Below are 24,033 nucleotides of genomic sequence, written 5' to 3'. Positions count from 1 at the left end.
TGGCTCTTTTGTTTTAAGTTACTGTAATGAAGATCAGCGTGCAGATCGCACTGACGTCATTACACTAAAGTGAAAAAAAAATAGCCAGTGGGTGTACTTTACTTCAACTACATCAGTGCTCGAGGTTCATATCTTTGCCATCCAAGCATTGATTGGAGTGGGAGAGGCATTGTTGGAAAGTGGATAATCTCCCCTTTCCAATATTATCTTTGCCCAGTGGATCCCTGCTTGGGAATTTCCATGGGAGAGCAATCCCCATTAGGGATCTAACTACTAGACACCATGGATTTTAGGGGGTGGTCCCTTTGGAAAGGACTTGTGCTCCCCCACTCCATATAAGAACAGTCTTTATGCTCCTCTTGGGTAGCAAATTCAGGTATTTACCCCTGATCTCCCCCCCTGGGGGTAGCAGAGGGCCCACTAGATAGTGGGGTCTATTTTTAACATAAATATGGGGTGTGGGATGCCCACAATGCGCATGGCCATACGCACACACCACCAAACCTACAGTGATATTCTTTCTGCCCCACTGGAGGGCATATGCGGTTATTATCCCCAATATGCCCCCCTGAATGGGAAAAGAAACCCCAGTAGACTCCAGGGCATATATATATATCTATATAAAGAATAATGGAGGGGGCTGCCCTCCAAATGCCAGACAGACTTTCTGTCCCCCTCGGGGTGGATTGGAGAAATGTGTGATTTTTACCCAAAATTGATGTTTACTAAGGCTTCTGGGTAGAATCACCTGGTGAGAGCCATGCAAGTTAGCCCACCTTTGAGTCCACAGCGGCCCACTTTGCAAAAAAGGGGCGCATTTTGAGTGGACAATTTGATGTATCCAAGTTGCACTTTGGGCCATTTCCTGTCACTGGTACAAGGCATACCCACACAGTTGTGGTACCATTTGTATCTGGAGACTTGGGGGAATGCTGCATGGGAAAATATGTTTCACTCCCTGCAGATTCCATAACTTTCTATTACAGGAATGTTAGGAAAATCTGTTGTTTTGGCAATGATTACAAATGTTTAAAATGTTTGTGCTTTGCAAGGGATTTTGGGATAAGAAAACCCTGGTGAGAGCCACACAAGTCACCCCACCCTGGATTCCCTCAAGTACCTAGTTTAAAAAAATGTGCAAGTTTGCTAGATTAGTTTGATGCCTGCTGAGCTAGGGCACAAAATCTACAGCTAATGATGTTGCAAAGAAAGGGTCAGTTTTCAGTTGAAAAATGTGATGCATCCATGATGTGTTTTGGGCCATATCCAGTAACAGGCGCCAGGTCTACCCCAACAAGGGAGCCACCACTTCTATCATGAAACACTTTGGACCATAGAATGCTAGAACATTTGCTTCCAAATGTAACCCAGTGTGTAAGAAAGAAGGCATTTTGAAAAATACTCTCTGAATCATAAGTTAGTGTGGGTACCCACAACTTCAGAGCTATACAGCTAACTCCATACCTTGTGCCCATTTCAGAAATACATAGGTTTCCTGATACCCATATTTCCCTCTTAATATTTTACCATATGAATTGGCCGATACTTGGTACACAATGAAAAACCATTGTACAGTGCAACTGAGTTGTTGGTCCTGGGTACATAGGAAACCTACAAACCCTATATATACTTTTAACCAGAAGGGTCTAGTGGAGATTATGGCATATGGATTTTTTAAATCGGCCATCATTAAAATAAGTTACAGATGAAAATGTTATCACAAATGGCAATTCTTTCCTACTCATTTTCAATATTTCTTTGTTTAAAAATGTAATATATGTCCATTACTGGCTTATGACTCAGGAACTGTCACTCGTTGTGAACGATTCCCAGCAATCCTTTGGGTGGGCCTTGAGATACAATACTTCAATGTATTAACACATCCGCTCATTGCAAAAGGTCAATTCTTTTTAGGAGGCCCAGTGTGTATCCAATGCATCACCACATGCCTTTTGGCCACGCGAAGTGCCATAAAATCAAAACAACACATTTATTTTAGAAAGGAGGCCAACAAGCTCAAGAGAACTGATAAAATAATTATAACAATATTAATAATGATAATATTTCCACAAACCTTCAGGGAGTTAAATACATGTTCCAAGAGATATAGCTTGGAGTACAGGATCATGCCATATGAACAAAAGCTACATGTGTTGTTCTACATTTTCCACATTGCAACACACACTCTGCAAAAAATATATCTAGGTGCTAAGGAGTATAATACTGTCGATGAATGAATTTGAAATGAATCAACATATGTCTGTAATTAAATGGTGCGCCTTCAATTTGAGAGCAGCTGTGCTTCCAGTATGTGTCAAACAATGTTCACCAGGTAAAGGTTTCTTTGGACTTTAGGGTATATTTATAAGCCCCTATCGCCACCACAATGTCACATTCAGTGATGTTGTGATGGTGATAGGGGCATCGCCTTATTTACAAGGCAGCATTAAGCCACTTAAAGTGGCTTAATGCTGCCTTTTAAATAAGGCCCCTTTCACTCTGTATTTAGGGTGAAAGGGGTAGGCAATGGGTGTTGTGGTGGGTGTTCCCATTGATTTTGACCCGCCCTGTGTTTCTGTACAAATTGCTTGCATAGTGTTTTTTGTAGCAGGTAGAAGACATACTTCATTACAAGCTTTTCCCAGCCGAATATAGAAGGCTCATCACTGTCAAAGCTTCCAATGGGACCTCCTGTCGAGTAGTGAGAGGAGACAGGTAACTACTCAGGATCCTATGTGGCCTACTGTGTTGAACCGGCCGCATGACACAGTTTAATAAGATCTATTCACACAATCTCTTGTTTTTGCAACCAGCAAGGGTGGTCAAAGTGCTGTTTTGTTACCTTCAACTGCTAGGACAGTTACAGGTTCTCTGTTATTTGGCCCACATTGTTACTTGTCCACTATTTTCTCCCAGATCAGTTCACCAAACGTGGGGATCCAGCCAGGAGTTACTGTTTCTTCTTTCAATTTTCCTCTGGCAATGCGTTTTACTTGGACATTGTTCTGTGCATATCGGAAGCTGTTCAGTTCCTGTAAAACAGCCAAACATTCATTAAAGTCAAAAGGACCTTCTGCTGCCCTGTTCTGATATTGTTGAGGTCCGGTACCAATATCTTAGCCCCAAACAGGGTCTCATAGGGAGTCCAAGCATCCAGGGATTTTCTAGGCAGATTGTTAAGGGATCTAACTGTGACCTGAGCCTAATACCATTGCTCTTAAAGACCGCTTTAAATTTACGTTTGTCCTTTCCACTTCCATTTTTCCTCAGAATGATCGGGGAAGAGTACATCACGGTTACACTTAGTGTTCCCATGGTGTGTTTGTAAGCCATAGTGGCGAATGGCAGCCCCTAGTCCAAATGGAATGTGCCAACAGCATCTGTGTCTGTTTATGTCCCGATAAAGACTTGCAGATCCCTCATAACAGTTCGGGCATCAGCCGATCACTGTGGCCAGAACCGTAGGAATGGAAAGCACGAAACAACTGCAACCAAGATGTATTCATAAGACACATCTGATTGTAAGGGGCCTTAGTGGTCCAAATAAACACAAGTTAATGGTGTGTTTGCGATCAAGAAAGGTGTCTCCTGGTGGGTGTGTTACGGTGGAACCCTTCATCTGCGAGCAGATGTTGCATTTGAGGGCTACATGTATCAAGCTATTTTGCGTTCTCAAACAGGCCGATTTGCAGAAACGGCCCATTTGTGAATGCAAAAAAGGCCTTTTACATGTATCAAAACACATTTTGCGATTTGCTAACCTGTTACCAAATTGCAAAATGGGTTTGCGATTCGCAATGAGAAAGGGGTGTGTTTAGGGCATCCCTTCCTAATATCGTATTGCATCAGTTTGTAGGAATGTTTTGTGACTGAAATGTGGTCACAAAACATTTGCATTTTACTTCAGGTAGGTGGTAAACTTTTCACAAATGGGAAGGGGCCCCAATGTTTGCTACAACATTTTTTAGGAGCAGGCAGTGATCCCAAGGACCACTGCCTACTCTTAAAAAATGAAAAGAAAACTCTTAAGTTTTGTTTTTGAAACGCCTCCCATTTTCCTTTCAAGGAAAACGGGCTGTATTTTAAAAAAAAGATTTATTTATTTAAAAGTAATCATGTACATGGTGGTGTGTTGACCCCAGCAGGCCACCATTTCCGTGATTTTAGCGTTTCCTAGGGGGTCACACATTGCGATCTACCTCATTAAAATTAATGAGGTAGAGTGATTTTTGACCCCTAGAACTCGCTATTGTAAAGTGTGATTACCTAATTGCAATTCTCAGAAATTCACAAATAGGTATTTGCAATATACAATTTTGAAATATGTAGCCCAAAGTCCCTAATCTGTGTGCAAAGACCTGCCCATCATTAGTGTTGCTGGAATAGCAAAATTGTGGTTGCTGTGATTAAACCTGGCCTGCAATCTGAATTTGGTATAGTATATCTCCCACTCTGGGAATACTACAAAATGGTATGTTGTGTGGACTTTACTATTAGAAGTACTTTGCTGGTGTCATGATAAGCAGTGTTGAGAAACATCATAGTGTCTCTATCGATCCTCATACTGGAAAGAGCAATAGCAGCAACAGCAGAAGTTTCCACACTTGCTTTTGCTGCATCATCAGTGATAGAATTCCCTGTAACATGTATTCCTACATGCTGGTGACTCAAGGTGGGTCCGTGGCAGGCGTTCTTTCATCTTAACCACTTGTCCTCAAAGTGCTTTGTGCTTTAAGTGTACCCTTTGGAATCTCTAAATCCATTCTGGCTCCAGCAGTGTAGATACTTGTTGTAAGACTGGACACAATAATATGAATCAAACAATATGAGTGTGGGGAATCTGAGTTCCATAGTCTCAAGTGCCTGAATTAGAGCTCTTATGGCCACCATGAAAGTAGTTTTTAATTTGAGATTATCTCATAGCGATTTTGTTATCATTCGCTATTAGGTAATTGCAAACACCTATGCAATAATGTACCTTTGAGGCAGTTAGCGATTCCTAATGGGTTCGTAATTGACCTACGTAAGTAATACAATGCAATCCACTCTTTCCAATTATATTTAGAAAGGTCATCATCCATTAAGTAAATGTCAGTGACCTAGGACAATGGTCATCAACATTTTGTAAAAGTTCTGTAACTAGGGCTGAAAACAACCCAGGGCTGTTCTTATACCACTGGGGCAAATGTCAGAACTGTTTTTGAGTTTTCAGGTGCTATATTTTGGCAGAAGATTCTATTCAAGAGATTCAGTGTTGTTTTTTATTTTTTACATAATATGTTGTTCATTACTGCTAAGCTGTGCGGGTTTGGTACTGAGAATATACATTTTGCTCTGTTATATGTCTGTATTCTAATACTAGATGATACGAATGGCCTGGTTTCATACTTATAACAGGCAATTATTCATAGGAGTGGTGAATCTTTCTATTACACCTTGATAATCAAGTTTTGTGACAATCTCTCTAACTTATTTTTGGCCTCATGTATAATGGTGTATTGTCTTTGAGGTTGTGGGGCTAACCTCACTGGTACTACATGATAAGGGGAACCAACATCCTATACCACATGGTGGTGGTAGAACGCAGGAGTTAGCAATAACATCCACTCCTTGGTGTAAGAATCTTTAACTAATTCTGGAGTTTGGTTGCAAAAAGCAAGTCAAATAGCTGTTTCTCTCCCTAGCAATTCATCCCAAATTCAGGTGGCCAATTATTTTCTGTCAAGAGAATGATGTAGCAGAATAACAAGTTCTCTCAGAAGAGAACATTAATATATCTTGGTATGACCCTCTTCCTTTGGAGTTGTATCTCATATAGTCGATGCGGGACACTTACCCTAGTATCTGTTGTTTCTTCCTGGATATAGTCATTCAATGCTATGGCCACCAGACACTCCATCAGGTTCCATTGAACTATTGTGACTTGTGCCGTGGTATCCAGTATGGTCAGAGCCCACTCAGAAGCAGTGTTCTCAATATCCATGGTGGGACTGACTTTCAGTCCAGCTACCTTCTTATTTTTTAATTGAGGCTTTGGCTGTTTAGTTTTTTTGTCCTTTTTTATTATGTAGTCAGAAGAATGCTGTGAGTCTTACTTTGGTTTCACATACTTCTCTGATCTACTCTCTCACCGTCCACCTCTCTCCGATCATTTCTCGAATTAATCCTAAAAGGAACAAAATAAATGTGTATCAGTATCCTGATACCTGTCAGGAGTCTTATTATTATTATGGTTACACATATTATAGCACTTGTCAGTAGACTCCTGTTGGGAAGATCTGCCATGAGACTTACTGTTTTCTTTGTGTTTTCATTATCCCACTTAGAAGAGTTGGGTGCTTGCTTTAAATTATCATTTTCAGAATGACTGTTAATTGGAGGTCTGCTAGGTCTGACTGCAAAATTATCTCTATACACTGTTGCCAGTAGTTTCATCCCCAAATCCATGGCAGGAGCTGGCCCATACTCATTTTGAATCTGTTTAAGTACCTTTGGCAAAATAGCCAATGAGGGGTTACCATGAGTTCCCGCACATACCACAGGAAAGACTGTTCCCTAAGTGGCTCAGTCTTCCACAGAGGAAGCCATCTCCATTGGCGAGTATATGGTAAGAATTCTGTGTTTTTCCTAGGCTCCTGTACGGGTAAACACTCCTTCAAGCTGACTAGTTTGTTGTGCAATCCAGAACAAAATCTGTTGCAGTCTGGTGAGAATTTATCGCATAACAGCATTGATAGTCTGTGAAATAATGCCTGGAACAGCCAATTGTGGTGGTACAGCTTGTGCAGTGGGCCTAGGTCAGGCATCTATATATGCCAACCAGACCAGCATATAGTCTTCCTAACGGTGCTGCTGTCATATTAGGTATGTTTGAGTGTGGTGTATAACTGGCTAAGACTGACCATAGTACTTCGTCATTGCTAAGGGGGCCTAATCTAACTTTTTGTGTAGTTGTCTGTGTTCTTGGTATGTTAATGGCATCTGCAGTGCCTCAAAAGCCTTATGGTTATTTTGGAACTTCAGCTGAAGTGTAAGTGTGAAACAGCTTTGTTGGTTGTCTGCATCTGAGAATGTAACCCATGAATATAATACCTCTGTTCTAAATGGTTTGTGAGCCTCAAACAAGAGGGTAACATCCCCACCCGTAAGGGTGAGATCATGTTGTAGCAGCTTCTGAGTAGCCGCTTATCTGCAGCTCTCAGGTATGTTATGTGCTGCTGGGTTAGCCATAAGAATATGTGGAATTCAGAGACTGTATCACTATGGGGTGATCCTTTGAAAAGTTCAAGCTTGAAAAACCTGCAGTCAATATATAGGGGTTACCAACAGCTGAGGAGTATATGTTGCCTCACACCGAGAATGTCCCTGTTAGTAGGTGATTACAAGTCTTTGGGTACCAAAACAACCTATCTACTCAGGTGATCCATTAAATAGGAGCCCACCCTAGAACGTTGGGCGCCATGTCATAGGTTTTGTATCTCAACAGAAACTGTGTGTTTGTTAGACAACATAAATGTCGGGATTGTGCCAGACTGATTCCCTGCACACTCTCATGAAATGTTAGCCTCTATCCCTGCTAGCCCACAGTTCACCATCTGCACACCCAACCTTAATAGGTAACAACTGTGTGTGCAACCTTAGAAGATGACCACCCAAAGAAACCATAGTAACAGATCTAGAACATTTTTGTTAGACCTCTCATGCATGCCCAAAGAAATACACAAGAACCACTCATTAAGGTATTTCCTGTAACAATCAGTACAATGAAACAGATTAGCTCAATTAGCATTACAAGAATAGTGAACAAGATTAACTTTTCCACAATTGTGAAAAGACAGTGTGTATATGCAGGTGTGCAAGTACTGTGTATAGTGTACTCCTACCTAGAACTCCCTAACCTAGTCTTGCCTAGAGTGGGTAATCTGCCAAATCCCTGCCTGGGTGGTCAAATCTCCATTAACTGTGGGTAAGTGTCATCAGTCTGTTCATCTTTCTGTAGAACTGGTCATCTCTCGTGTTGGTGAGCAGGAGTCAGCTGAGCTCTAATTCCGGCATGTGGTGACCTCACAGTGTCATCTGAGTGCTCCACTCCTCCAAACAAGGAAGTGTTTCCATACATATGATAAACAGCACCCATGTGGCCATTTTAGAACCCATGTCAAGCAGCAATAGCTTATCCTAGTTGGAAAGCATTGTTGCCTATGGGACAATAACATAAATAACATTTGTGAAGTGCACATTATCGCTTGTGCTGATAGTGTGCATATGAAATGAAAATATATCCGATGCAGATTCAGAGAATGTTGTCATGCATTGTCACTTATGCAAATGTATGTCAAAAGAGACTGTGTTTAAACGAGAACGCAACTTAAGAAATGTGAGCCTGTACATGGTAGTGTTTCTAACCTGGCCTAACCTGACCACATGACATTCCCAGCCTAATGAATATGAACGTATTCAAACCCTTGCCCCACATTACAGACAGCAAAGCAGGGCATCAGAGTATGCATACATGCACACTCCTGCAGATGGGTATAGAATCAAAGAGAGGACCAGACCCTCCCCCCCGTGCTCAACCCAAGCCCAGTTGGCAACATATACAATCAATGGAGAACAGATGTCTTTGGGTCTGGAACTTTCTGACATAAATTCCCAGTATGGCACAAGTTGCTCCAGGCAATATGTTACATACTGTATCCAACATTTTACTGTTGGGGCTGGGCCCCCACCACCATGTATGGGCATGCTCTGTTTGGCAGGAAAGAGCAAGATTTTAGTTACTCATCTAATCCCGGGTGATAAATATGTTGCATAGCCCAGCAAGGCTATCAGGGACGATCTCTGTCATCCGGAATTGTGGCAAAGGCATTGAAGACATCTGCCCGAAATGTTGCCATCACATGGCACTTTCAAGCTAAGTGCAAGAAAGTTGCTGTGAGTGCAACACACCTCAGACACCATGCATCTTCAGAGAGTTCAAAGCATAGTAGATGGACCGGTGTGGATATGTACAATGTGAAAATTTTAAATGCAGTAGTCAGATTTTGTAATTAGGTGAACGGGTCATAGACTGAGCTCAGCAGTTACTTGGTGTAGGAGAGTAGGATCTGCACTTATGTTGCCCCCGCTTTTTTTCTGATGTCTATACTGGTTTCTGGCTATAGTCTGGCAGGGTCCCTGCTAATCAGGGCCCCAGCCTCTCTGTTCTCTCTAAACAACTTGGAGTGCATATTAGATGCACTAGTGATTGGATACTGTGGTACCTTATGAGCCCCTAGTATATGGTACCTTAGGTACCAAGGGCATAGGTACTCCACAGGCCTACCAGGGGCTGAAGCATGTATTATGCCACCCCTGGGAAGCAGACTAAATCTGACACCACGGGCCTGCTACTGCAGCCTGGGTGAGGTAATGTTAGCACTCCTCACGGAGGTATAGGTTCCCTATATCTCACCTTAAACACACATATAAACCTATCAGTCACCCCTAAGGCAGGCCCTATAAATCCTGAGGGCAGGGTGCTTGGTTTCCATGTGAGGGCGTGCCTCTGCCTGAGCAGGGCCCCTCTGCAGCTGGCAGAGTCTATTCTCTGTGGCTGTTTGTGGATGCGGTTAAACCATATACTCTTAAGTGCATTATAACCTAGCGGTAAATGCTAATTTTGGGATGGCTGTATCAAAACATGTCGTGTTTGGTGTCAAACACCTTGGAATCATACCCCCACACCAGTAACTGGTGTGGGAGTATGATCCCACCCTTCAAGAAGGTTAGACATGTACCCACTGTGGAAACACAGTAGATTCCTGAAAGAGCCCTTGCATCACAAAATGGATGCCACCAGCACAGACACTAGGCTGCCCTCCGGCTGCTGACCGAAACTCGCAGTGGAGGAGGCCCAACAATAGGCATCCTGTCTCAGGGAAGTGTCACCACCTTTCAGACAGGATTTAGTGTATTGGGGCTGGGTGGGTGAACTCCTAAAGTGCTTTGAAGTCCTGCACTGGGGGAGGAGTAGGCTCCTCTGTGCATATGTAAATGTTGTTGTAGACTTGTAAAGCGCACAGCTGCCCCAGCAACGGGGCGTCCCGGCGCTGTAGACCGCTGGGGAACCCGTCCTGGCTATCCCTGTGAGATGGTCCCTTTGTGGGTATCTCCAAGGTGAAACCAGGCATCCCCAGCGTCTGTGGGGGGCCGTTGTAGAGATGAGGCAAGCTTAATGCCCAGAGTTGCCGAGTGTGTTCCTGGTTAGAGTAGGTACCGAGGCGAGAATTATCAAGTCTGTTTTGACCCTGGTCCACGACCCTGCCGCGTCGGGAATTGAACCCTGGTCCCTGACCTATTCTCTGCTTACGGGTCTGCCGCCTCTAACTAGTGAGCCACACCTCTCCACATATGCCAGCTCAAACCGGTTCAGGGGCTTCTCTGGTGTGAAACTGGACAAAGGGAAGTGGGTGTAACCACCTACTCCCCTGACCCTCCCAGAGGAGTGGTCATAGAGCTAATCCCTCCCTTTCCTTTAGTATAAGATAGGGAAACCTTGCCATTGCAAACTAGATATCACTGGATGACACTCTACAAGAAGAATCCTGGACCTTCAATGTTCCAATACCTTTGGAAGACTGAAGTATCTCCCTTGGAGTCAAGGAGTGACTCTCCTGCTTGGCAGGCACCAAAACTTTGCATCAATGGTCGCAAACTTTCCCACTCCCGCCGGAGTCCGAAGTCTCTGCAGCCCTGGAAGTAGATTTCCTGACTTCTCGACAGCCATTGTGAGTCCCCAGCAAAACTGAGGCAAGTGGACCCCTACGAGTGATGAGGAACAGCAATACCCGGTACCATGCACTATTGTTGAGTGCAACCCCTTCACGGCATTCTACAAATTTTTACATTGGAACACGTGTGGTCCAAGCCTCCAGCATGATTTCCACTGAAAATCAGGGGCCTACCTCATCCCGAGTGACCGTGGGCTCCTGTGAAGTGAATCCTCCTGAGGCATCTTCCCAATCCCTTGCTGGTTGGCTTGTGGGTCCCCTGAAGACCTTTTCATCAAACCAAAGTGCTCCCCTGGTTGCCCTGTCTTACCCTCACTGGGTGAGTCCCTTAGACCTTGCTGGTCTGCACCGCTGACTTTCTTCATATTCCACGAGACTTGCTGTTGCCAAGGCTTTTTGGCTTCAATCTGGTTGCCATCACCTCAGTAAGCTGCAGACTTTGTGCTACACTCCGAATTAGCTCCTGGTCATCGTTGACACCTCCTGGACCTCATGGCTGAAGAGTCAAGACAACTGTGATCACCTGAAATCATCCGACTTCTGTGGGCATCCAGTTTCCTGGCCCCTGGTCACTTTCAAGTGACTTTGAACACTGTCTCCTCTGCTTTCAGGTCTTCTTTCTTCAGAATCCAGCCTTGGATTCCACCAGACACTTCTCCTGTCTTCACAAGCAGCAAATCTTCTTTGGCTCCCATTGCAAACGACTTCGCAACCCAACACCAAAAGACACCTATGCAGCCGGCTTCCCTGGGTGAGGTAACTCGAGTACTCTGGTGCTCCTGTGTGTGTTGGCTCTAGAACTACTTACCCTGTAAGTGACTTGCTTGTAGACTCTCCCGAAGTATCCTAAAGCTTTAAAATTCTAACCGCGACTTGCTCCATTGAAGTCTATTGGGATCCGCGGCTGTGTTCTCACACTGCATGCGTCTCCGTGGGTCCTTTACTTACCTGCCTTGGGCGGAATAGTGAGGCCCCAGCACTTCTGAAGACCTTAGGCCTTCTCGCTTCTCAAGTCGTTCATCTTATACCTCTTTTTTAGTATATGGTCTGGTACGCCCCAAGGGCCACAGCCATATAAGTGCTTAATTTGTTGTGAAACATTGATTTGTGCATATGTTCCTGACTTCTAATCTCATAAAGAGATTAGTAGAGTGTGTCTAGCAATAAATACATATATATTTTATATATATACCTGTGTGGCGTCCTTTCATTTGGTAATTCAAGAGATTATAAGATAAAACAAGCTGCTTTACATTCCTCAGAGACTTAGCCTGAAGGCTGTTCTCCACAGCTACCACTAGGATAGCTTTCTTAAAAAGGTTGTCTTAAACCTATCTACCATAAGAGTCGAATTGTACTGGTGCAAGGTGGCCACTTTAACTAGTGAGCAGCATATGCCAGGCCAACTTCTCACACTTGGGGTCTCAGAAAGACACATTTTGTGAAACATCTGAGTAAAGACAAGTAGGACCACATCTGCTATGGTGTCCAGGGTCCATTAAAATACCAAATGACCATTGCCTACCTTCTTGAATTCAGGTACTACAAATGTTTACATCTACTGTCCTTGCAACGTTAATGTGATGCATAGTTGTTGCAACAAGGACTTGTGTTTGAATCTCTGACATCTGTGATGCTGAGAAGTCAACAAAAGGCATCTTGGACCCATAGGCTTATATCACAAGGATGTGCCTTGTAATTGTTTGTTTTCACTAAGGAGACATTGTGAGACTTTGGGTTGTGAGTAGTGAAACCCTACTCAAGCAAAGTCTGCAATTCTTGTCAAGGTGAACCACAAAACATTCCTAAATTAACCTGTGCTTGACCCTCTGGTAACTTCGCAGAAAAGCAGTCAGGCTTAATTTGGAGGCAATTTTTTAAATTATTTATACAGCACTCTAGCTGTAAAAAAGTGACAACATAAAACATGAAAAGTCTGACGATAAGGTAGAAAGAGGAAAATGTAATAAATATGTTGAGACCATACAACAAAATCCAACCGGTAGAAATGCTGATATGCAATTTTAACAATTTCGGTAAAAAAGGTCTTAGATGCGCAAAGCTGCATGTGGTTATCTGGTCGCAAGGGACCAGGACAAAATCATAAGTTCAAACTTATCGCAATGGAGCACGGGCCAGGTGCAGGTTAGTCCCACAGAGATTTGCATTTTATATTCCTGGTACCAGGCTTTGTAACACTCAGGGCCTGATTCTGATCTCGTTCTGAAGGCCATGCCAGAGCCGTCCGGGGTTGGACCTTCCGACCGACTCGTACTGGAATCCGGTTCTACCAAATGATGCAGTACAATGCCCAATATCCTTCACTTACAAAATGACTCAGTCACTCCAAATCCGTCTTCATTTTCCAAACGAGAAGCCTCCAGAAACACAGTGTGGAGTCGCCCGGAAGCATTTTCAAAGCAGATTCAGAATGCCCAGGTAAGATGCATGCTTGTCATGCACCAAATCAGTCTACACAACCAAAATATCAGAGCATCCGGAAAGAGAGTATTTCAGCTCTGATTTGTGCCACAAAACGGAATCTGTGAACAAGATGGTGCAGCCATGAATCCATTCATACATGTCATCCCTATACACTACCTCTTTGAGCCCTACTACAACCGCAACCGACACAGTCGTTGAAGAAGGTAAGTCCGACACCTACTGTTCTGCTTGGGTTTTCGGATCAAATAGAACCCGCTCATCAGAGCCTCACTAACCCAGCCAGAACGTTGCCCCCTCCCCCTCCCTAGGGCCTATTTACAATAGGTAACCACATATATCTACCACCTAAGGACAGGGAATTCCTACTATACATACCAAGACCTCTTATAATCGGCGGCCTCGCGATCCCATACGGATCCAGACCTCTCTACCCAGACGGCAGTCTCAGCACAAGTGGCGGCCTCGCGATCCCATACGAATCCAGACCTCTCTACCCAGACGGCAGTCTCAGCACAAGTGGCGGCCTCGCGATCCCATACGAATCCAGACCTCTCTACCCAGACGGCAGTCTCAGCACAAGTGGCGCCTCGCGATCCCATACGAATCCAGACCTCTCTACCCAGACGGCAGTCTCAGCACAATCGGCGGCCTCGCGATCCCATACGGATCCAGACCTCTCTACCCAGACGACAGTTCATACGACAGTTCATCCTATGATCACCATAACATACAAAAAGGGAATCAGTCTCACTATTCATCAGATCACACAAGGACTGCCAGTTTGAGCATAGCCTGTTCTCCGGTTCGAGGGGCTCCTCTCTCCCTTATTCAGTTACCACTTACCTGATCAGGGTTAACATCTGTTCATGTAGCCGCAGCTGACTAGAAGAATAGGCTACCCTCTCATACAAGAACACGCAGCACATGTTGGTTCACTACAAACTGGGTACTTTATTACTCATTACATACGCAATCACATAACATTACAATATAACACATAACCTGCAAAGAAAAGTGAAAGATTAAGTTGTGCACTCTAATAAGAAAGGGTCGACATCACCTTAGTAGTGTGTAGCCTGCACTCAGTGGTCATCTAGGTTCCCTTCTCGTCTGTGCCTCGGCTCGCCTGGAAGTCACAAATCCGCAGTCACGGATACACGTCTGCACCACTATGCGCTGTTCCCTTCACCCTTCTCCGAGTCACTGGGACCTCTTCCTTATCGGCTACTCTCTCCTCTCTGGCTATTCTGCTAGGAGAGTATCTGTCTCTCGGTTTTTCTCCGCCTCCAAGATGGCGTCTGTCTTCCCTGGAATAAGTAGTAGCTTTACTGCTAACGGCTAGATGCCGCCTACGGACTGAACATGTAACTGCCTCAGACTTTCACTAATATAGAGGTGCGTTTCCTCATGGAAAATTCCGGCCCGTAACCTGCCGCCCACCAAATTCTTGTACCTCCCCGTACCAAGGACACGTTCCCAGCCGGCCGGCCTGATGTAGTGTCTTCGGCATGAAGAAAAATACAATCCTTCGATAAGGGCCGGCCTGAACCGGTTCTCTCCAAGCGAATAACACCTCATAACTAAAACATTACATTTGACCTAGAAGCATCCCAAGCTGCCGGAGCAGAAAGAAAGATGGAGTCTCTCCCGTTTGAGGCCTACCAGGCCTGAATTCAGCACGGCTCCATGAAATACCCTCACTACAGGACAGGTCATCCCTAATACTAACGAATCTATCCCCTAGGCTATGTGTGCAAGCCCTGATCTATGGGGAAGAGCACAGGATCATGTCGAAGTGCCTAGTAAATAGGCTCCATTCACTACTCTAACCCTTAGACTTGAATGGTAAGAGACTGAAGTCACATTCAATCACCTTTCCTCACAAGAAGGCCGGGAAAATCGAGCAGAACATTTCACCCTTGACTTCAGTCTATTATACATCCATTAAACAGAACTAATATCTGTGGAAGAATAATATGAAACAAAACTAACTGATCTATGTCTAGTACCAGGTGTGCAGAATTGAAGTAGTGAAGGAATACACTGAATAAAGCAACAGATAGAAATCAAAATGCCGATAGTAACCAGAATACCTCCTAATATCTGACGTAACATATGCAAATCAGGTAACCAATTAAAGAGCCAGTCAAACCAGCCCTGGTCAATGTGTTTTCTAACTTCTTTTGTCAAGTCATGTAGTTTATCAATGTGAGCTTGAATGGATTTTGTATGATCAGACAAGTTAAAACAACAAAGACCCTCAAAGTCAGAACAATCGTGTCCATGTTTAAGCAAAAGATAATCAATGGCTGCTCGATTTTGCAAGATAGCTCTACGTTCACCCTGGGCGTCTAATAGCATGTCAGACAGGACTGTAGAAGTATGATTAATGGATTTTACCATCCAGCAGGCCATTTTCCCAATAGATTTGGCATTATAAACTGCCAAAGCAGGAACACCAACAATTGAAATAGCCAGGCTAAGGTATTCAGACTTGGAATATAAATGCAAAGATGAGTCACAATCCTCCTGTAACCTCACTGTATCTCGAATCACACGAGAGTTGGCATTCGGATGTGATGAAAACATTAACAAGCTCAGTCTAGTAATGGCACAAGGGCCTCCAGAAATATTTGCGGGGATATATGGCCAGGAAGTATTACCACATGAGAAAAGCCATCCGGCAGGTAGTAACATCGTGCGATAATGACTGGGGGTAACTACCAAACTCTTGCAAGTCATGTTATTCTGAACAGAAGTACATGTTTTCGGTGTCCTTTGAAGGCACAAAGTTCGTTCATGAGCGGTGAATGAAGTGGCACCTTTCAATCTTAAACGCATACATTCAGAAATCGCACTAGGATCACAAGTAAGGAAAAAACACAAATCACCCTGTGTGATATTATAGGTAACTATTTGGGACTGGATGGGGGGTATCGGGTCTGACAGTACAGTACACAAGGGGCAATACTCATGGGTAGCAAAATCGCCCAGAAGAACATTGGGGCGAGCATTCGATATATTGAAAATATGAGTCAAAGTCTCCAATGAAGCAGGGACAGCAACTAAACAAGTCGCTAGAATGTCAGTCACCGATCTCATCGGTGTCAAGCAGAAATGAGGGGCTTTAGTCACTCGTTTGGCTAACGTAGTCCAAAAGTTCGACGACGAATCCCACGCAGCGAAGGAACGCGACACTCGGGTTCTCAACTCAGCCCGGGTTGATGGGATCCCTCCTCTCTCGTCGTACCAGCCCAAAAGGAGTCCAACGCCGACACATCCTGCAGCAACAGTCCAAAGAGTGATCTGAAAGAGAATCAAATACAGGCATTATTCATTCTCGTAAGTAACATTTGTCAGCCGGGACTGCTTCCCAGCTATCTTTCCCTGGTCTCATAACTAAAATGGTGTTGTATTGACCGGTTGCAATGACCTCTGCTTGTTCAGGGGGATTCTTAGGCGACTGCACCCAAACTCTGGCCCCAGGATTATCTGTGGAGCCAAAACCTTTCTGGCTTCGTACAGTTAGCAACGTTGGGGCAGTGCCTTTTGTGATCTCACCACTGAAAACAGGCATTATTAGCAATTGAGCCACTCGGTCAGTTTGATGTATCAGTAAGTCAACCTCACTGCTATTCAGCAGGAGCACCTTAATCTCTCCCTGATAATCACTGTCAATGATTCCTCCAAGCACCTGAACGCCTTTTACAGCCAGCCCCGATCTAGGGGCGATTAATCCGAAATTCCCAGTTGGTATATGAACACCAACACCAGTTTCAATGATGACTTGATTCTTACTTTTTATAACGGTGTCATCCATGGCATGCAAGTCTAAACCTGCCGACCCTGGGGTCGCTCTACATGGAGCCAAAGCTCCGGGAGTAATTTCCCAGTACATCACAGTCTCTCTGATTTCATTGGGCTTAGCATCAACATTCGGAGGAAACAAACGCATAAGTGGGGATTCAGCATTTAGAAAAGGACGGTTATTCAAAATCAATAGCGCTTGAGGCAAAAAGTCTCGCCAATTCTTATACTTGTCATCTGTTAATTTACGTAACTGATCTTTCAGCAGGCCATTCAACCTCTCCACAAGACCCGAGGCCTGTGGATAATATGGTATATGAAACACCCATTCAATATTGTTTTCCACACAGAATTCCTGTACCAATCTTCCACGAAAATGGGATGCATTATCAGATTGAATTTGGAATGGCACACCATAATACATCATAATCAATTCCAATGTTTTAATAGTATTCAATTGGGTAGCTTGCTTACAGGGAAGGGCCACCAGCAGGCCACTGTATGTATCAACAATAGTGCAAACATATTGACAATTCCTACTCATAGGAAGTGGACCGATGTAATCAATCTGCCAAATTTGAGCGGGCAATTTCCCGCGATGTAAATGACCTTTAATAATTTGGGGCACTTTGCGCTGCCTGATATGCTGACAAATGGGACAATGTAGAATAACATTTTTGATTAAATCTAGGGGAATATAAATTCCTCGATCAGCAGCCCACCTGCTAGTGGCTTTCTCTCCAAAGTGTCCTGCTTTCTGGTGGGCCCATTTTGCCAATCCCGCAATATCAGAATCTTGCCTGTCCACCACTGCCTCAGCAATTTTAGATTTCTCATCTGCAATGTTATGAAAGAATTTGTCAAGAGAGTCTATCGGGGTATGAGCATCCACATGGAAGATTGTAACAGTACTCTGTGGGAGCATTCCCCAAATCTCCTGCCATAATTCTTTTCCCCACAGTTCTTTTGAATGCAATTTCCAACTATGGGAATGCCAAGTCGGTAACCAAACTGCCAGTCCATTGGCAGTAGACCAAGAATCGGTGAAAATATGACATGTGCCAGGTAACTCTTGTTTCAGAACTTGATAAACAGCATAGAGTTCAGCAAATTGACTGCTCTTACCCTCACCAGTTGTACTCAGCAATTTTTGTGTGATCGGATTATAGGACACCGCCTTCCAATGCCGTTTCGTCCCTATGAACCTTGCTGAACCATCCGTAAACCAGACATGGTTTCTGTCCTCCGCGGACAAATCATCAAAAGGTCTACCCCACTTAAAAGGAGACTCCTGTACTAAAGGTATGGAACATTCACTCTCAGTCTCAGTCGATGGCGCCCGCGCCACCTGCTCATGCAAAGATGCAACTCCTTTTTGTCCCACACGTGCCCTGTCTTGTATATACCATTTCCATTTAATCACACTCGCCTCTTGAGCGTGTCCAATTCGGTGAGTTTTCGGCGAACTCATAACCCACTGCATGATAGGAATTTCAGGTCGCAAAACTATATCATGTCCCAAAGTCAATTGCTCGGTATCCACCAGAGCCCAATAACATGCAAGTAACTGTTTCTCAAAAGGTGTATAACGCTCACCAGCATCAGGTAACTTTTTGGTCCAGAAACCTAACGGTACTCTACTCTTGCCTTGTTTCTGCCACAAACTCCAATTCGCATAAAGGCCTTGTACAGACACATTCAAATCCACATCACCATCACATACAGGCCATAAATCCAGAGCATGCTGAATTGCTTCTTTTGCCAGACTGAACGCATCTTGCTGTGGTTTATCCCATTCAAATGCATTCTTTTTACGAGTGACATGGTACAAAGGGGCCAATATTTGACTCAAATGAGGAATATGCTGGCGCCAAAAACCAAACAAACCAATGAAGCTTTGGGCCTCTTTCCTATTCCTCGGAACTGCAAAATCAAGAATTTTCTGTTTAACCTGAGGGATCACTTCTCGGTGCCCCTCATGCCAATTAATACCCAAAAATTTCACAGCCTGGGACGGACCTTGTAATTTATCCGGGTTGATTTCCCAACCTTTCTCACGCAGGCACTGAATGACTCTGTCCAATTGGGTCTGAACTTCCTCTTGTGTTTCGCCTTGGATCAAAATATCATCAATATAGTGACATATCTGAATTTGCGGATGAACCGGTACCTCAGCCAAATGCTCTGCCACCAGCCGGTGACATATCGTAGGACTATGCACATAGCCCTGGGGAAGACTTCTAAACGTCATCTGACGCCCGTTCCACGTAAAACTGAATTGTTCCTGACACTCAGGGGCAATCGGAATCGAAAAGAAAGCATTAGCAATATCAATGGACTCATACCATGTACCTGGATGTTTTTGGATTCTTTCAATTAGGGTAATAACATCCGGTACTGCAACAGTCAAAGAGGGTGTGTGTCTATTCAATTCTCGATAATCAACAGTCATGCGCCAAGAATTATCACTCTTACGTGCAGGCCAAACAGGATTATTCCAAGCAGAAGTAACTGGAGTTATAACTCCTGCATCCACCAACTCCTGAATAGTGGTACTAATCTCTTCATGACCACCTGGAATACGATACTGCTTCTGACAAACCACTTTTGTCGCCTGGGGAACTTTTATGGGGGGCATTCTTAAACGACCAACCCGTACAGGCCTGGACGATATATAATGTTTAGTTCCAAATTGGTAACATCCATCATCTAAGTGCAAAGTCATTCCTTTCAAAATATCAATTCCAATTATGAATTCTAAGAGTGGCACCACTAATACAGACTATTCTTTTCTAGGAATTCTACCTATTCTCATTTCAAGTAAAGTTTGAACTGCGGGAGTTTCCTTTCCACCTAATCCGGTAATTGTAAAAGGCTGACCTTTAAACTTCTTTGATTTTCCATGAATAAGAGTGGCCTCCGCTCCTGTATCTACCAATGCTCGGGCCCTTTGGACATTACGATGTCTCCAATAAATATCAATATCTACATAGGGTCTATTATCTCTGTGAGCCCATCTGTGTACTGGAGCTTGACCTATTTCCTAGTCATTTTTACTGCGTTCTGTGTACCAGGATAAATCAGGATAACGACTCTCACGTTTCTCAGGTATCGATACCTCCTGTTCATATCCATCTCTATTATGAAATGGATTCCTGTCCTCTGCATTGTACTGCGGGTTTCGATCGGCCAATCTGTGTCGATCCTCTCTCCTTCTCAACTCAGGTGATTGATCCCTATCATCTCTGCGTCTGCTGTTAACATAATCATCTCTCCCCCTTTCTCTTTCCCCCTCTCTCTCTCTGTCTCTCTCACGACGGGGGGACAAATCACGTACATAACGTCGATCATCACGACGATTAGAGCGCCCACGGCGGTCGTCATCACCGCTACCGTCAGAAAAACCACGATCACACTCAGTCGTCATAACACGAGAAGTAGTCTCACCGTCAATGTCCTCCTTCCGCACACCATCGGCCATAAGACAAAAAAACATATCACGTCTAGTAAGTTTATTGTCACCAGGAGTACGAGTGTCAGGCCGGGACTGCCGTTCAGGTTTAAACCACTCACCCAACTCACCGAGTTGGCGTACCGATTCCAGCACCATAGATAACATGTTACCAGTCTGATTAATCAATAAAGTCATCATGACCTGCTTATAAGCAACAGGGGAAGAACGAATAATACGATTCCGCACAGAAGATGTCAACAAACCATCAAGCAACCTGTCAGCAGTATTCAGAAAAATTGCCGTTTTCATCACCTCCTCTTTGAGACGTTGTGCAGCATCGCGCAAAGTATACCACGGTTTGTCATTCACAGGCCAGTCAGACTCAGTAGGATATTTTTGACTACAACCCTCAGTCGCCAATTGAAGCAAAGTAATTTGACCACCACCATTAAAGTTACGAAAATGATCCTGTACAGTAGAATCCGAACTCAAGGAACAAAACTTCAAACAATCGCCAGCATCCAACATAATGCCAGCAGCGCCCAGTTCATAAAGGCGCACCATCCATGTGAGTAAGGTCTCACCAGCTCGCTGCCGAAATCGCTGCAAAATATCACTAATTTCTTGTTGAGTAAAATCCTCCAAAGAGTCTAAAGCAATACCATTCGGAGCACCGGGAGCCTGCTGCAACTTCCGCCGAAAAACTGGATGCACCGAGACCGCGGGACGAGCATCACAAGGAGCTCGATCAGTACACGTAGAGGAACAATCAGTGTAAGAAGCATCGACCCCACTCGAAGGACGAGCGCAATCACGGGGTGCACCATCAGAGGCGCAAGAAGCAGACTTACAATCACGGCCGGAGCGAGAGGACTCGCGCTTGGCAGACTCCTCACCCGAGGAACGAGAATCACTCGAGTTCCAGATATTACCATCCCATTCATCAGGATTCCAATCCAGTCCGGCTTTCGCCACGACCAGACGCACCTTTCGCGTCGAAACCCGACCACGCCGATTATTGTATTTATAACGAGCAATTCGCACAGCCGCCCTCTCGGCAATAGTTTGGTACGTCTCAAGTTTGTCAGCAAGCAACTTATTTTGACACCGCAACAAAGTATGAGCATTCTGAATCTCAACAAAGTTCGCTTCCACATCCTTATGCAATTTCTGTAACTTCAACAACCTCTCATGCAGAATCGTGTACGCAGACAGAACAATCCAACCTCTGCGCCCCAAAACGGGAAGCTCATCACCCTTAGATACCGGCGCCTTCTGTAAACAAGTAATCACATTAGCCGGCTCCGCCAGCTCCAAAAAAGAATTCCAATTCTCACTCAAACCAGTAGAATCAGCCCACTCACGGAAAAAGGCTTCATAAGGCGTTGAATCCCAGCCGGGAATATCAACGGGCAACTTAAAAGTAGATTTCGACTTTCTAGAAAACATCTCGGAAAAGAAAGAAAAAAAAAACTATACACACAATTATATACAAATAATATACAAACGAAACCACGCACGCGCCGAAAGCAAACACGATACAACCACAACGCACACAGGTTTCGTAAACGGTTCGTGACGCCAAATGTTCTGCTTGGGTTTTCGGATCAGATAGAACCCGCTCATCAGAGCCTCACTAACCCAGCCAGAACGTTGCCCCCTCCCCCTCCCTAGGGCCTATTTACAATAGGTAACCACATATATCTACCACCTAAGGACAGGGAATTCCTACTATACATACCAAGACCTCTTATAATCGGCGGCCTCGCGATCCCATACGGATCCAGACCTCTCTACCCAGACGGCAGTCTCAGCACAAGTGGCGGCCTCGCGATCCCATACGAATCCAGACCTCTCTACCCAGACGGCAGTCTCAGCACAAGTGGCGGCCTCGCGATCCCATACGAATCCAGACCTCTCTACCCAGACGGCAGTCTCAGCACAAGTGGCGGCCTCGCGATCCCATACGAATCCAGACCTCTCTACCCAGACGGCAGTCTCAGCACAATCGGCGGCCTCGCGATCCCAAACGGATCCAGACCTCTCTACCCAGACGACAGTTCATACGACAGTTCATCCTATGATCACCATAACATACAAAAAGGGAATCAGTCTCACTATTCATCAGATCACACAAGGACTGCCAGTTTGAGCATAGCCTGTTCTCCGGTTCGAGGGGCTCCTCTCTCCCTTATTCAGTTACCACTTACCTGATCAGGGTTAACATCTGTTCATGTAGCCGCAGCTGACTAGAAGAATAGGCTACCCTCTCATACAAGAACACGCAGCACATGTTGGTTCACTACAAACTGGGTACTTTATTACTCATTACATACGCAATCACATAACATTACAATATAACACATAACCTGCAAAGAAAAGTGAAAGATTAAGTTGTGCACTCTAATAAGAAAGGGTCGACATCACCTTAGTAGTGTGTAGCCTGCACTCAGTGGTCATCTAGGTTCCCTTCTCGTCTGTGCCTCGGCTCGCCTGGAAGTCACACCTCCGCAGTCACGGATACACGTCTGCACCACTATGCGCTGTTCCCTTCACCCTTCTCCGAGTCACTGGGACCTCTTCCTTATCGGCTACTCTCTCCTCTCTGGCTATTCTGCTAGGAGAGTATCTGTCTCTCGGTTTTTCTCCGCCTCCAAGATGGCGTCTGTCTTCCCTGGAATAAGTAGTAGCTTTACTGCTAACGGCTAGATGCCGCCTACGGACTGAACATGTAACTGCCTCAGACTTTCACTAATATAGAGGTGCGTTTCCTCATGGAAAATTCCGGCCCGTAACCTGCCGCCCACCAAATTCTTGTACCTCCCCGTACCAAGGACACGTTCCCAGCCGGCCGGCCTGATGTAGTGTCTTCGGCATGAAGAAAAATACAATCCTTCGATAAGGGCCGGCCTGAACCGGTTCTCTCCAAGCGAATAACACCTCATAACTAAAACATTACATTTGACCTAGAAGCATCCCAAGCTGCCGGAGCAGAAAGAAAGATGGAGTCTCTCCCGTTTGAGGCCTACCAGGCCTGAATTCAGCACGGCTCCATGAAATACCCTCACTACAGGACAGGTTATCCCTAATACTAACGAATCTATCCCCTAGGCTATGTGTGCAAGCCCTGATCTATGGGGAAGAGCACAGGATCATGTCGAAGTGCCTAGTAAATAGGCTCCATTCACTACTCTAACCCTTAGACTTGAATGGTAAGAGACTGAAGTCACATTCAATCACCTTTCCTCACAAGAAGGCCGGGAAAATCGAGCAGAACACCTACCCATACAGAATAATGTAAATACCCCACAAAAGAAAGTACAAGATAAAGCAGGGGCACAACTACAGGCAAAGAAGGGGGGATACTTCCCGCAATGTAGTGTCAAATTTGTGGTTGTGGGCAAATACCCCCAGCAATGTAGAGCCAAATTGGTGTTTGGGGGCAAATTACTCCAGCAATTTATAGCCAAATTGGGATTTGGGGGCAAAAGCCCCCAGCAATTTAGAGACAATTTTAGGGTTGGTGAACAGATACCTCCAGCAATGAAGAGCCAA

This window comes from Triturus cristatus, chromosome 5_2 (genome assembly GCF_964204655.1).
Source record: "Triturus cristatus chromosome 5_2, aTriCri1.1, whole genome shotgun sequence".
NCBI classification, from domain to species: Eukaryota; Metazoa; Chordata; class Amphibia; order Caudata; family Salamandridae; genus Triturus; species Triturus cristatus.
Note: the sequence above shows the minus strand (reverse complement) of the source record.